The 12700-nt window shown below is 48.1% G+C and overlaps 1 protein-coding gene across 8 annotated transcripts in view; it reads right to left on the minus strand.

The window, feature by feature from the left end:
- The window catches only part of LOC100120252 (serine/threonine-protein phosphatase 4 regulatory subunit 1), a 151102-nt gene that overhangs the window by 77995 nt on the left and 60407 nt on the right, over window positions 1-12700 (minus strand). The window contains exons 1-2 of one of the 8 annotated variants that reach the window (XM_032595789.1): window positions 7386-7613; window positions 6825-6949 (exon numbers count right to left, since the gene is read on the minus strand). The exons of 2 other annotated variants lie outside the window; for them this stretch is intronic. The gene's annotated coding sequence lies outside the window, so the exon portion shown is untranslated. Of the gene's footprint in view, window positions 1-5721; window positions 5765-6824; window positions 7940-12700 lie in introns of those variants that run through there. 5 more of the 8 variants (XM_032595786.1, XM_032595787.1, XM_032595785.1 and 2 more) reach the window with 5 other exon arrangements.

A 12700-nucleotide genomic window follows, 5' to 3' on the forward strand; every position in this document is an offset into this window, starting at 1 on the left:
AGGCTTTTCGATCAGCTCCGGCTCTCTCCCTCTCTTTCCTAATCCAATCACAAAGGAAATATGCGAGCGAGCGAAGTGCGAAGGGGTTGATTATCGCGCAGGACCTGTGCAAAAGTAAATGCTCTTATTGTGCGGGGGCGACGATGCAGTTATCGGGGATTATCGGCTCGAAGAGCTGCTCTGTGTCCGTTTAACGAAAGTGAAAATGTCTCCTCTTGGAATCAGCCTGTTTCAAAGTTAAAAAGAGATTACTTTCAAGCAAATACGTAGCTCGATTCAACTCTCATCAGATTCGCCACGAAGCGCAAGCTGCATTCTCTCGATAGCTCGCATCAGTTCAAAGCCAGCTCGGAATAATCCATCCCTAAACATATATTCACCCGCAACGCGGGAATAATGCAATCGAGAGACGGCGGCGGGCGTTTTGAATGGAATCATTATTAAATTCATGAAAACGAAACCAATCGAATGAGGGAGAGAGCGTCGCGCGGCATCGACGCGACGCCGGGAGTGTGAAGATATGGAAATCAAGAGAGCGGCCCGGCGGTATTGTGCGTCGTCGTCGTCGCCGTCGGCAAAATCAGCAAGTCAGATAGCAGATGTGACGCCGGGCTGAGAAGCACACCGGATCCGCCATTGATACGCAGTATAGTTGTAAAACTTTTCTCCCTCTCTCTCACTCGCTCTCTCTCTCTCTCTCTCTCTCTCTCTCTCTCTCTCTCTCGCTTGCTTTCAAGCTTGCCTATTTTTAGCCGCGCCGTTCGGGCGAAATTAGAAACGCGGCTGTGTATTCTTTTAAGGGCACGGCGCCAAAGTTTTTAATTTACGTTAATGAATTTTCGTTTGCTATCGCTTTGCGAAATTCACCTTTTGATTCGCGCGATCGTCTCGAGCCTATGCGTGCAAGAATCTAGAAATAGCATCGTATGGCGAACGAGGCGCTCGTACATAAAGTGCCACCCACGAAGTTCGAGTCTCGCAATCGAGACTTATATCACTGAGTCTTATATCATTGAGTCGGACAGACGTGCAGCAGTGAGGCATCGGACTGCGGGGCAGGAAGAGAGAACCAAAAAGTAGAGGAGATAAGGCTGCATTAGACGAAGACTATAATTTTTGAGTCGATAACGAGATGTGTACGATTGAGGATAAGCTGCGAGAAAAGGGATTGATGTATATATATTTTGAAGTTTTCTTGGAAGGAACAATTCTTGGTAATACACACTTTTTGAATTTTTATCTATTCGGGTCCCTTACTTTTTCTTTTCCGTTTTCTCGGTATTGTGACAGCGTCGTTTCGAGACTTTTGAGTTATCGCTTTAGATTACAATAGCGACATTTCAAGTCAGAACTTTACTTAACCACTGACTGCCACTATAAAACTACCGGATAGATAACGCTACGAAAATTTCAAAATCGAAGCAAAACATCTCGCTCTAAAAGTCCACAACGAGGCAGCGATGAAGTGAGCAGGCGACCAGTGTAGCACTCGGAGATAAAAAGAGAGCAGCGGCGGCGGCGGCGACGCGAGGTCAAGAGAAGTACAGCGCGCGCACAGGAGAGCCAAGAGAGAAAACGGCAGCGGCGCCGGTCGCAGAGAGCGAATTTGCATCGGTGCCGGATGTTTACAATCTGCCACTTGACCGTGCGACCGGTTACACGTACGCACGGATGGAGCTGCACGTACACACACGAGAGAGCTGCTTCATTGTACATTAGGAGATGCGAGACGGTATCGCTATTCGAATCGGCGCTTTTGGCGCGAATTCGTGCGCCGAGTGCCCGTGAGCAGATCGGCTAAACCGGGATCGTCTTCTCTGATGCATATCGGCTGATAATTTTTACATCTCTTTATAATGAATTCAAGCGATACTTTATCTTCATTCTCTAAGCCAACACCGATAAACCCAACGTAGGGAGGCGACCGCATCGCGCGCGGTAAGTCTGAACTCTCGCGTTATATACGTATACGAGTACGCAGATACCATAATCCGCTACGCCCCGTCTGAAGGGAGCGATCTGGAAATCAATTAGGCGCTTGAAGAGAGAGAGAGGTAGAGTCACCGGAAGTAAGACGCGCAGACGTAGCGTCGTCGTGGCGTCTACAACGCCGGGCATTGTTCTCTCTTCTCCTTCTCCTCCTGCTTTCCTCCCTCGAAAGTATATACGCATGTATATATGTATAGGAGAGAGTGGCCCACCTGCGCCCTCACCCCCTTTTTTTGATGAGTGTGTGTGTGTGCCGTTATAGTCGTTGGGCGCGAGTTAGGAGCGATTGTTCGGCTTGAAATCTAAAATTTTGCTTTAAGAGAGAGGGAGAATGATTTTTTCCTTCGCGATTGAACAGCAATCGCTGAAGTTTTTTACCGATTGGCTGAGCTTGAACGCAAACTCGAGGAGTTAATCGATCTAAAAGTGAACCAACAAGTGTTTCCTGCTTTCTATAGCCGAGTCCATCGAGTATTGAACAATGGCAAGATGACGGCTTCGAAAAATTGCAAAGATGAAGAACTGCCTTATTTTGCGATTGCGTGTCACAAAACCTCGCGCCAAAATTTCTCTTCGAACTATTGGTTCTCCGACGATACACCTGTTTGCCATCAAGAATACACTTTCGCACGAAAGCATACTTTTTACACACCGCGCAGTGTATACGATAGAAAACGTTCGCCTTTTCGAAATCCAGTTCCAGTCAACAACAAAATCGCCACAGCGAGTCTCGACTCCTATAAGAAAAAACAAATTCACCTTGAAACCCAGCGGCACAGAAGCACACTGGAATATCGTCCGACAATAAGTCATTCACGCCGAGGTGAACTTGCATCACCCTGGACTGCGTGTGTGTACGCGTCGAGAGAGAAAAAAAAGAGAGAGAGAGAGAGAGAGAGAGAGAGAGAGAGAGAGCGGTGCGAACATATAACCCAATACGCACCCGGGCGACGTGACATGTGGCAGGCGTACGTGCATGTGCACTCGGCTATATACGGATCAACGAAAATATAAGTTTTTGGCCGGGCGCGCGAACAAAACAACTGTCGGGCTCTCGTACACATACACACACACACACACACACAGACATGCGATCGTACGGTAGCGGCCGTCCACCTTTTTCACGGGAAAGACGACACTTGGGGGGGGGGGGGGCAGCTGCCGCTGCCGCCGCTGTTGTTGCTCTTGCACTGCCCTTTCCCTTTTTACTCATGGCTTGTTGCAGCAGCGGTGCGATGCCCTGCACCTTCTAAATTCTCCAATTCTAATTTCTTTTTTGTTTTATTCTTCCTCTGGGGAAGCGGCTCGGTCGATGTTTTACGGGGGCTCTTTATCGAGGGGTTGATCGGTTTTATGGCTGTTTTCCGGATGTGGCAATATTTGGCTTGGAGCTTGGATTACCCTCGCATTTTCAATTTCAAGAGCGATTAGTCAAAACATTTTTCGGCTGTGCGAAAATTGCATCACCATTAAACGCCTCGTTACTTTACACACCCACCCGATGACAATCCCATGTCGTCGCCCTTCAACCCTATATTACACACAATATCAAAAAAATACACACACAAACGCGCCGAGGGAGGGAGAAAAAGGGAAAAAATTACGAAAAAGAAAGAAAAAGAGAGAGAGATAGAGAGGGGGTCCCGACACGCTTATATAGCGGTCTCGGCTGATGGGTGTAATTTCACGTGTATACCGCCGCGCGTTGTGTGTACACAGACGTATCGTGTTATTTGACGCGCGTATGTCATCGGGTTAATGGAATTATAATTAAAGCTCGGGCTCTCCCGCTTCCTGAGCAACCCCCGAACGGCTCTCAGCTTCCCCCAAACCCTTTGATTTCCCCGACGACGCAGCGCCGTTTGTGCGCTCGCGGCTTTTCCTTCGACGCATCGAGCGGCGTGCGCACATTGTCCTTGCCTTCGCTTTGTCGTCGCCGCGGAGCAAAACTTTGCCATTGTCGGCGCTAAAGCGAAACAGTTATCGCTTTCGAGATCGCGCCTCGCTCGCGAGAACTATATAAGAATGACGCTGATTCCAGTGTATAGATAAGAGTACATTTTCGCGCATATATCCATTGTGCTTATAACACTATACTCGATAGAATCCGCGTACAGATCGCAGCGATAACAATCAATCGTACACCCCAGCAAAGCGCAAAGCCGGATCATCATCATCATCAGTCGCGCAACTTCTTCCCCAACACACACACACACACACACACACACACACACACACACACACACACACACACACACACACACACACACACATATATATATATATATATATATATATATATATATATATATATATATATATATATATATATATATATATATATATATATATATATATATATATATATATATATATATATATATATATATGTGTGTAACAATCCAAAGCCGCTGGTGCTACTGCTGCACAAAAGAAGCAGATCGGCGAACATCCGCAGCGTCATCCCTTCCAATAAAGTATACTTGCGGATTCCGCGAGCGGCTTCCCCGATACCTCACGCACGGGCAAGTGTGTCTCTGTCTGCGGCTCTGTGTGCGTAGTGTACGCGTTATATATAGGAGACGAATTATCCCGCTCACGTGCGCGAGGGAGGGAGAAAAATTACGTGGCGCGCGCGCGACTCTAATACGAAAGAACGCATCAGGCGCACACGTGTAACACGCGACGTAACGAGGGGGTGTGTATATACGTAGGATGATGGGGGGTTACTCGCTATTTTCTTCGACTGACCGCGAGGCCGTGATGCGTCGCCTCTGCTTTTCTGGACACGAATTGTGCTTTCAGGAGATTTACGTGAAATATACGGATACACTATATATTGCACGCGTATAACTATAGATACCGCCGCGTGTACTCATTTACTCGATCACGAGCACTTTTCGCGGGTTCGCCATCAATCTTGATTAGACCGCGACCTTCCGACAGCCCGTCGACACCTTTCCTCTTCTCTGCCTTCTTTTTCGCTCTCGGCTCCCGTGCTGGGTGCGCCGCCGCGACGGGGATGTATCATCGCGCGCAAGAATATATTTTCATTAGGCGCGGGATACGATGTTGCTTTTGTACTCTGTAGATGCGGGCCAGTCCAGTGCTGATGTTCGCTGCCTGCGAGACGAATATACTTCTTTGCGAAACTTGCGAACAAGTCGCATTACGTATCGCCGCGTGTCCTTATTTTCCGCACAGACGCTGTTATGCTCCTTCTTACTTACAAAGCATGAAATTGGCTTAGTAAACCGGATCGAAAATACAGGATAGCGCGGTGGCGGTACACAAAAAAATGAATGAAAAATCCGCTCCCTAAACGGATTGCAAGGCTCTGCGTGCCACATGCAAGGATGTGTTTATATACCTATACGCGGGGCCGACTCCCATGCGAGCAGCTAAGATTATCGATCGGGACACAACTTGCATCTATAGGCTATATTGAACGCGTGAGCTCCGCGAAGAGGATATTTTCGTAATACCTAGAGAGAGAGAGAGAGAGAGAGAGAGAGAGAGACAGAGAGAGAGAGAGAGAGAGAGAGAGAGAGACAGAGAGAGAGAGAGAGAGAGAGAGAGGGCTTTCGTGTATTAAGGACGATTAAATTGCTGAATTTCCAAAGCGATAGTCGTTAGAGTGATTGGACGAGTTTTCGAGTGCGGGTCGCGCTTTGTTATTCGTGTATATATATATACACACACACACACTCACACACACACAAAAGGACTTACGTGACCGGAGGCTTTTAGCGAAATCATCATTTTTGCGACTCACCTGTAACATACAAGAGAAAAATACGTGCTTAGAGAGGAGAGTTGGAAGATTGATATTAGAAATTAATTTTCATGTGAAATCGCTCTTGTGTTTTTCTAGCGAAATCCACATGACCGCGAATCGAGAAAAACAAGTTCCCCGAACTTCTAAAATGTAAATAACAATCGATCGACAAATAAAGTCAAAGAGGGCACTGACCAATAACAACAAGGTAATTACACACGGTATAGAAACTTTGTTTGTCAGGGGGGCGCATCGATAATGACCACATAACGTACGCCGAACCTAGCCCTCGTTATACTCGAATTTAATTCCATCGAGAATGAAATATTGGAGGCTTTCAACGTTATTGAAACGAGTATAGATAAAGTGTATCGGGGCTGTGTACGTTCGCGCGATTTTTGATTTATCAGTTTGTTTATTATATGCATTTTTTCTTTTAATTTACATTCGCGATACGCCTTTCTGCGTAGAAAGATTTATCGCCATAGCGTTCGAATGCAGGATTTTGATAGGAGCCGAGTAGAGACACGTTTTTCACATCGTTTCGGGTCATTCTACGCGCGAGAGAAAAAAGCGCGCTCGATAGCGAGAGCTGCAGAGCACACGTAACGTTGTGAAATTAATAGTGCGACCGACGTATGAATCATGAATGATTGATAAACTCTTATAAACAAGCGTGTTTGCATTCATTAGGAGTTCAGCTTTTTCATCGAAAATATGTTGTTGGAAGAAAACCATGAATTTTTTAATACCAAGTTCCGCTATTGTATACGCCTTTTCACCAAAAACACGCGCGGGAAAACGTCGATAACTGTAACGTTATTTTTACGAAGTAAAATAATGCCCAATCAACACGACGACGACTCGTGCCATTTGCGCTAATGTAGTTCCGTAAACAGTTCTACTATTCCGCAGATTTGAAATTAAAATACGCTCCGAATTGCCTAAAATAGTATTCTTTCTTCCGATCAATGCTCGAAAAGCCCGCGAATTGCACAATCATCCGCAACAACAGTCACCACTTCTCTCTCTCTCTCTCTCTTTCTCTCTGTCTTACCGTCATCGCTCTCCATCCATCCGGGCTTATCACGCGCGCCGTCTTTTTCCCGCTAAAGCTCTTCCTCGCTTGCGCTTGACGTCACGGCGGCACCGACTCTCCAGCGTCATGATAATGTGTACGCTCTATTTGCACACACAAAAACTGTAATCGCACACTCGACTCCGCGTAGTTTCACTGCCGCGAAGAGAGAGAGAGAGAGAGAGAGAGAGAGAGAGAGAAAGAGAGAGAGAGAGAGAGATATGTAATACGCTGAGCCACTGCTGCACGTGTCAGAGTCCGCGCGGGTCAAAGTCCAGCGCGAGTGTGAAGCGCTGGAGGAATCCGCGCGCCTCGACTCTCTCTCTCTCTCTCGCTCTCTTTCTTTCTTTCTTTCGCCGCTTTGTTGTTGTTTATCGGATCTCGAGATTTGAATTCGAGCAGCGCTTTCGAAACTGCGCGAGCATCGATTTATCGTCGATCGCTCCGCTCACGCGCCTTGTGTATTACACATGCGCTCGCGAGCAAAACAAGCTCGCTTGTGATTTCGCTCGACATCCCCCCTTGTATGCTTTACCGTACACGCACTGCACAATTACATCCTCGACGCGAGGAAATTCGGTAACACTTTTCCCTCCGCTCTTACGCAACGCCTCGTCACCACAAAACGCGCGCTTTTCCGGCCGCGCGCTGCACGTGAGGCAGCGCGAAAACTCCGTAGAACTGCGTCTCATAACCTCTTCTGGTGCAAAGCCAGTGGCGCTGCAGCACCTCCTACTCCTCCTCCTTCTCCTGCTGCTGCTGCTGCACTTCTCGTGGAAATATATAAGCTGCAGCGGCGATGTGCATACGTGTACGTATAAACATTCCTCGTCGAGCGGCGCCGCTCTGTCGTGCCGTTTTTCCCTCTCTGCACCTATAACGTCGCTCTGTGTGTGTGTGCATTTTGCGCTGTGTGCTACGCGAGAGGCGGGTATACGTGTATGTTCCGAGCGTTTTCTTCGCGACGCAGCGTCCTCAGTGCCTCACTCGCACGAGCTATACAGTATGGAAATCATCGTTATCGCGAAAAGCGCGCGAGTAGTTCCGAGGACTGCGACGATTTTGGTTATTGATCGAAGTGGATCGACGACACTCCTCCGATTTCTCATTATTCATCATGTTATACAGATCGACTCGATGCCACAAAGCGTCAGCACTTTGAATTCCGTCAATGCCGCACGAGTCTTCTAATCACTGCTCCACTCGTCACAGCGGCGCGTCATCGAACAATTAGCATAGAATAGCTCGCGGTTCAAGTACAAAAAGAGCAATTACAGTATACAACGACGTAACGCAACGACCGATCGCGACTCCGCTGGCGGCTCGTTTACGTGCGCCATGCGCACTTTCCTCCTCCTTCTGCACAAGAAGCTGTCCCTCTCGTGCAGCGCGGCTCTACTTTCACTGTCGCGATTGGATGGGACGTTTGCGAAATTCGGCAAAAATCGATTGGCTGGATCGAAGATCCGGCACCGATTGCGGTGCGAGAATAGTCGGTTCTTATTGCTCGAGAGAAAATTGGGCGACGGTGAAGGTTGTCGTCGCGAATTGAGGTAGGTCATCGCGAGCATTTGGCACGGTAACGAGATGGTGTGTACGAACGGTTTTACGTCCGATGCTGACTCATGGGTTAAACCTCTCTCGACTCTTTGTTCGCCGAAATTGAGCAATGACATTATACCTCCACGTGCGGCCTTTAGCAAGATTTAACTAGGTTTTGCTCTAAACAAAGCACGAATACAACATTGACGAAAAAAAGAACAGCATATCCGTTCAAACTTTCTCTCCCTGCGCTGTGGTCCGGTTAGCCGCCGAATAAGCCTGGGTGGCCGCGCGCGAAGCGGAGAAAACGCGCCGAGAGATGGACGCCGGGCGAAATTAATTGGAGCAAAGAGAATGTCGATCGCGTTACTCCGAAGAGAGAAACGCGTATCGCGACACGTCTGACATTTCTGCATTACTGATTTCGCGCAATGACTCGCAATTGTTTATCTCGCTTCGCGACGAACAACAATAACTGAAGGAGTCGCGAGTATGTCGGGAATGCGAGACGATAGGGGAACGAGATTTTTTTTCAGATATAAATTAATACTATCGGAATTTCAAGAACGCGGAGAGCTGATATCTGTATATACATACCGCGTTACAAGGGAATTAATAGCTATTTACTCTGCGTTGGACTGCGTGTACAGATAACCTCGATCTCCACCGGCGCTATTTAACACTCGCTATTCGCGTGCGCGTATCGCTCGATTATCGCTTGAGTTTTATATACACTTCTATTTCAATAGCGTCTGTCGCGCGACGAAACCGAAGCGCCCACGGCAGCGGAGAACGGCGCAATATCCAATGCTTATTTGAGAATCAAGTATAAATCAAAGCAAAGGCGTACGGAGGAAGTGAATCGAGGTGAAACAAGAGGATGTAGGCGGGCATGAGAGAAGATGGAGGAAGTAGCTCGTATACGCGCGTGTGTATAACAGTATCGAAGAAACCGCGAAGTGCGTATAATGCAGCTTCGCGATTCGCTTTCGCAGATAAGGCGCTCTGCATGCATTTGGAGCATAACGACGCTGCCGTATTTCGTGAACAGTGTATATGCCGAGAAAGAAGTTTTCTTCTTATTCAGACTTATGGAATATATAATACAACGCAGAAACGATATTTCAAACTCGTATACAGTTGTTGCATACGAATTATCAGCGAGTACCAGCAGCGAAATTCGCAGCTCTCGCGCACATAACGGCATCGGTTGATCCTCGCTCTATGCAGGTATGTGCGCGACCACCGAGCAAAAACATCGACCTTCTCGTCCTCGACAGGTATAAGAATAGCGCTTGCTCGAAGCCGCCACTGCGGTGACCACTGCGCCTGGGTTAGGGCCAGTGTCGGTGGCTTCTCGAGCTCGAAACATTAATGCCCTCTGTGCAAAATGAATGCACCTCATTTCGCCTTCTCGGAGTATTCAGTCTTGCCGTATAGGTCTGTTTCTACTTGAAGTCTTGCAGAGGGCTGCTCAAGTTGATGCGAACAATCGCGACCACCTATGCTTATCAAATTCATAATTTCACGTATCATTGTGCAGATAACGCTTCCACGATCTTGTTAATCTGATCGACAAGGTTAATGAGGTAGCAGAGATATTTTTCGAGAGTACAACACAAACTTCGACTCTAATCTATTCCTGCCTTCTGTGTTCCGAACAAGAATCGACAAATAAATTTCACGTTTTATCATATCATTACCTCCGTCAATCAATCTCCGTGAAAGTTATCTAATTAGCGAATGAAATTAAAAATTAAAACAGAGACTTATCCGCAGCACTTCACCCATATCAATCATCAGGATTCCCTCAACTGCGGTTAATTCAATTCATTCCGAGTCGCAGCTTTCTCCCCCTCATCGATTAACAAATACCTTCCACAAAGGAGCAAAAGTAGCGCCCTTCCAAGCGCGTCACTTTTCCTTCGAACGAAAACAAGCAACAACACCGAAATTCCTCGCGAAACAAACAGCCGCGCGCAAAAAAAAATCCTTAATCGCTCGACGATTTCCCCTCGAGAGCACCTCGCACGACTTGCACTTATTCCGGTGCACTGTAGTGCGTACGCGCGCGTGACGTCCGCATTTCTAAAATGCCGCGTATCCATCGGAAAAAGCGAGCGCTAGCGGGACAAAAAATTGCGAGAAATTGCAAACACGCGCGCCTTATCTCTCCTATACACACGGTGTGAGTCTAATCCGCACGGCCCTCTCTCGTGAGGAAATCGCGAATTCGATCACGTGACTCCGTCGAGTCGCTCACGTGCGTCAGACAGTAGAAGCTCGTTTTTTTTTGCGCGCGCAAATTTTACGGTTTTTCCTCGTAAAAGGCCGCGCGCGCTTGCGAGATAGCGCGGGCATTCAATTTGCATGCGATTTAGAGGAAAGCTGCGCACGTGACGGAGATGGAACGTATATGCTTGATGCATAATCATATCCGCGCTAACCGGACGTCACATTTTGGAGAACAGTTGATTCCGCGTGGAATTCGCTTGAACCATGACCGTTATTACATACGACTCGCGACGACATAACGCCGAGAAAAAAGCTGAGGTATATAGGTTTCTCTCTGCGCTGCACACGCGCGGCTATTAGGCTTACGTCAATTCTCCTGCACGGCGGACGTCAACGTCATACGACGCTATCGCATAATGTCCACATTAGATTTCGTGCCTGCACAAACGGCTCTCGAAACTATTCCTCGCGCGGGACTGCCTCTGACGCAGTAATAATACGAGAAGCTGAATTTTCTCGCCCTTTCTTTCCAAATCGCTGGGCGGCTTTATCTCTGCGCGTCGGAATACGCGCGACTCCGCGGATTTCATACTATATACACACACGCACACACACACACCGCAGTCTCACTCGTCGCAGTGATCGCAATCTCGATTGCAGTGCAAACACGTGGATTCCCGCCGACACTTGTTGTCTCCTTGAACGTGTGTACACCTTTAGTAAAAATCGATCGGCCTGTAGATCAATAGCGCTATATTGTATGAATTCCCGATCGACTCGTTTATATAATTATATTATCGTTAATCGAAACTAGCACTCGGGCCGAGGCATTCCACGGCACAGTATAATCTCGCCGACGAGAAAAGCCATTGTTTTTCGACAGCAGCAGCAGCAGCAGCAGCAGTGTATCGACAACAGCAGCAGAGCAGCAGCTCAGTGGGTCAATAACGCTATTTTTTCACCGATAAACCCGGAGGGGGACGTATAATGCCCGACGGGCGCCAGCTACTACTCGCGGCGGCGGCAGCGCGCACACCAGTGTCACTTTTATCGATTTAATTACGCTGACGCACAAAGAAACATAAAGATACCGCTCGCGCTGCGCGAGCGATCTAAGAAGCGTAATAAACGTTTTATCCATTGCGCCTGGCGTCGAAGTGAGTAAGAGAGAGAGAGAGAGAGAGAGAGAGAGAGAGAGAGAGAGAGAGAGAGAGAGAGAGAGAGAGAGAGAGAGAGAGAGAGAGAGAGAGAGAGAGAGAGAGAGAGAGAGAGAGGGCAGTATATATAGGCGATAAAAAGTACGCGGGGGCCGAACTATTTCCAGCGGGGGAGACTTTCGGCTTTCGGTATATCTGTCCTAGATTCAGTGCCGATACTCGTCGTATCTAAATGAGCTGCTTGCGCTCTTCTCTCTCTAAAAATAAAGTACCGAGGCTCGAAGTAGGCTTCTGATTACCGCTGACGCACTCGCGCAGCTCACTTTTTTAACGCGACGACTCTCCTCCTCTCGCTCTCCGCGAACGATCTGCGAGTTTTCCGTCTCCTACTCGCGTGCGTGGGAGAGAGAGAGAGAGAGAGAGAGAGAGAGAGAGAGAGAGAGAGAGAGAGAGAGAGAGCGAGAAGCAAAGTGCTTATTAAACTCTCTGCCGTCAAAGCTCCTGCGCAAACAGAGCGTAGCACGGCGTGAATTCTCTGACGTCAAGCATCCGCACGTCGTATATGAAAAGCAACGACCTGTGTATGTCACACTATGCATAGGCTCCGTAGTCTCGCGATCGTCGATTTCTTTCTGTCGATCGGTTTACAGAGATAATACAAGAGAGCCGGCGCGAATTTTGGCGGAGAACGAATATCTTTGACCCCGTGGGTATACAGCGCGTGTGTGCGTGTGTGTGTGTGTCGACGAGGCCGGAATTCAGATCGGCGGCGGCGGCGGCTAAGCTGGCTATTTAAATCGAGCGAGCGACGCGCCGCGTCTGGCGCGGATACGCACATCATGTATATAGAGGAGAGCAGGAGCTCAGCGCGAGACGGATACGTTCTCTGGCGTCGTCGAGAAAAGAGACGCGACCCGACCG

Source organism: Nasonia vitripennis, chromosome 1, assembly GCF_009193385.2.
Source record: "Nasonia vitripennis strain AsymCx chromosome 1, Nvit_psr_1.1, whole genome shotgun sequence".
NCBI classification, from domain to species: Eukaryota; Metazoa; Arthropoda; class Insecta; order Hymenoptera; family Pteromalidae; genus Nasonia; species Nasonia vitripennis.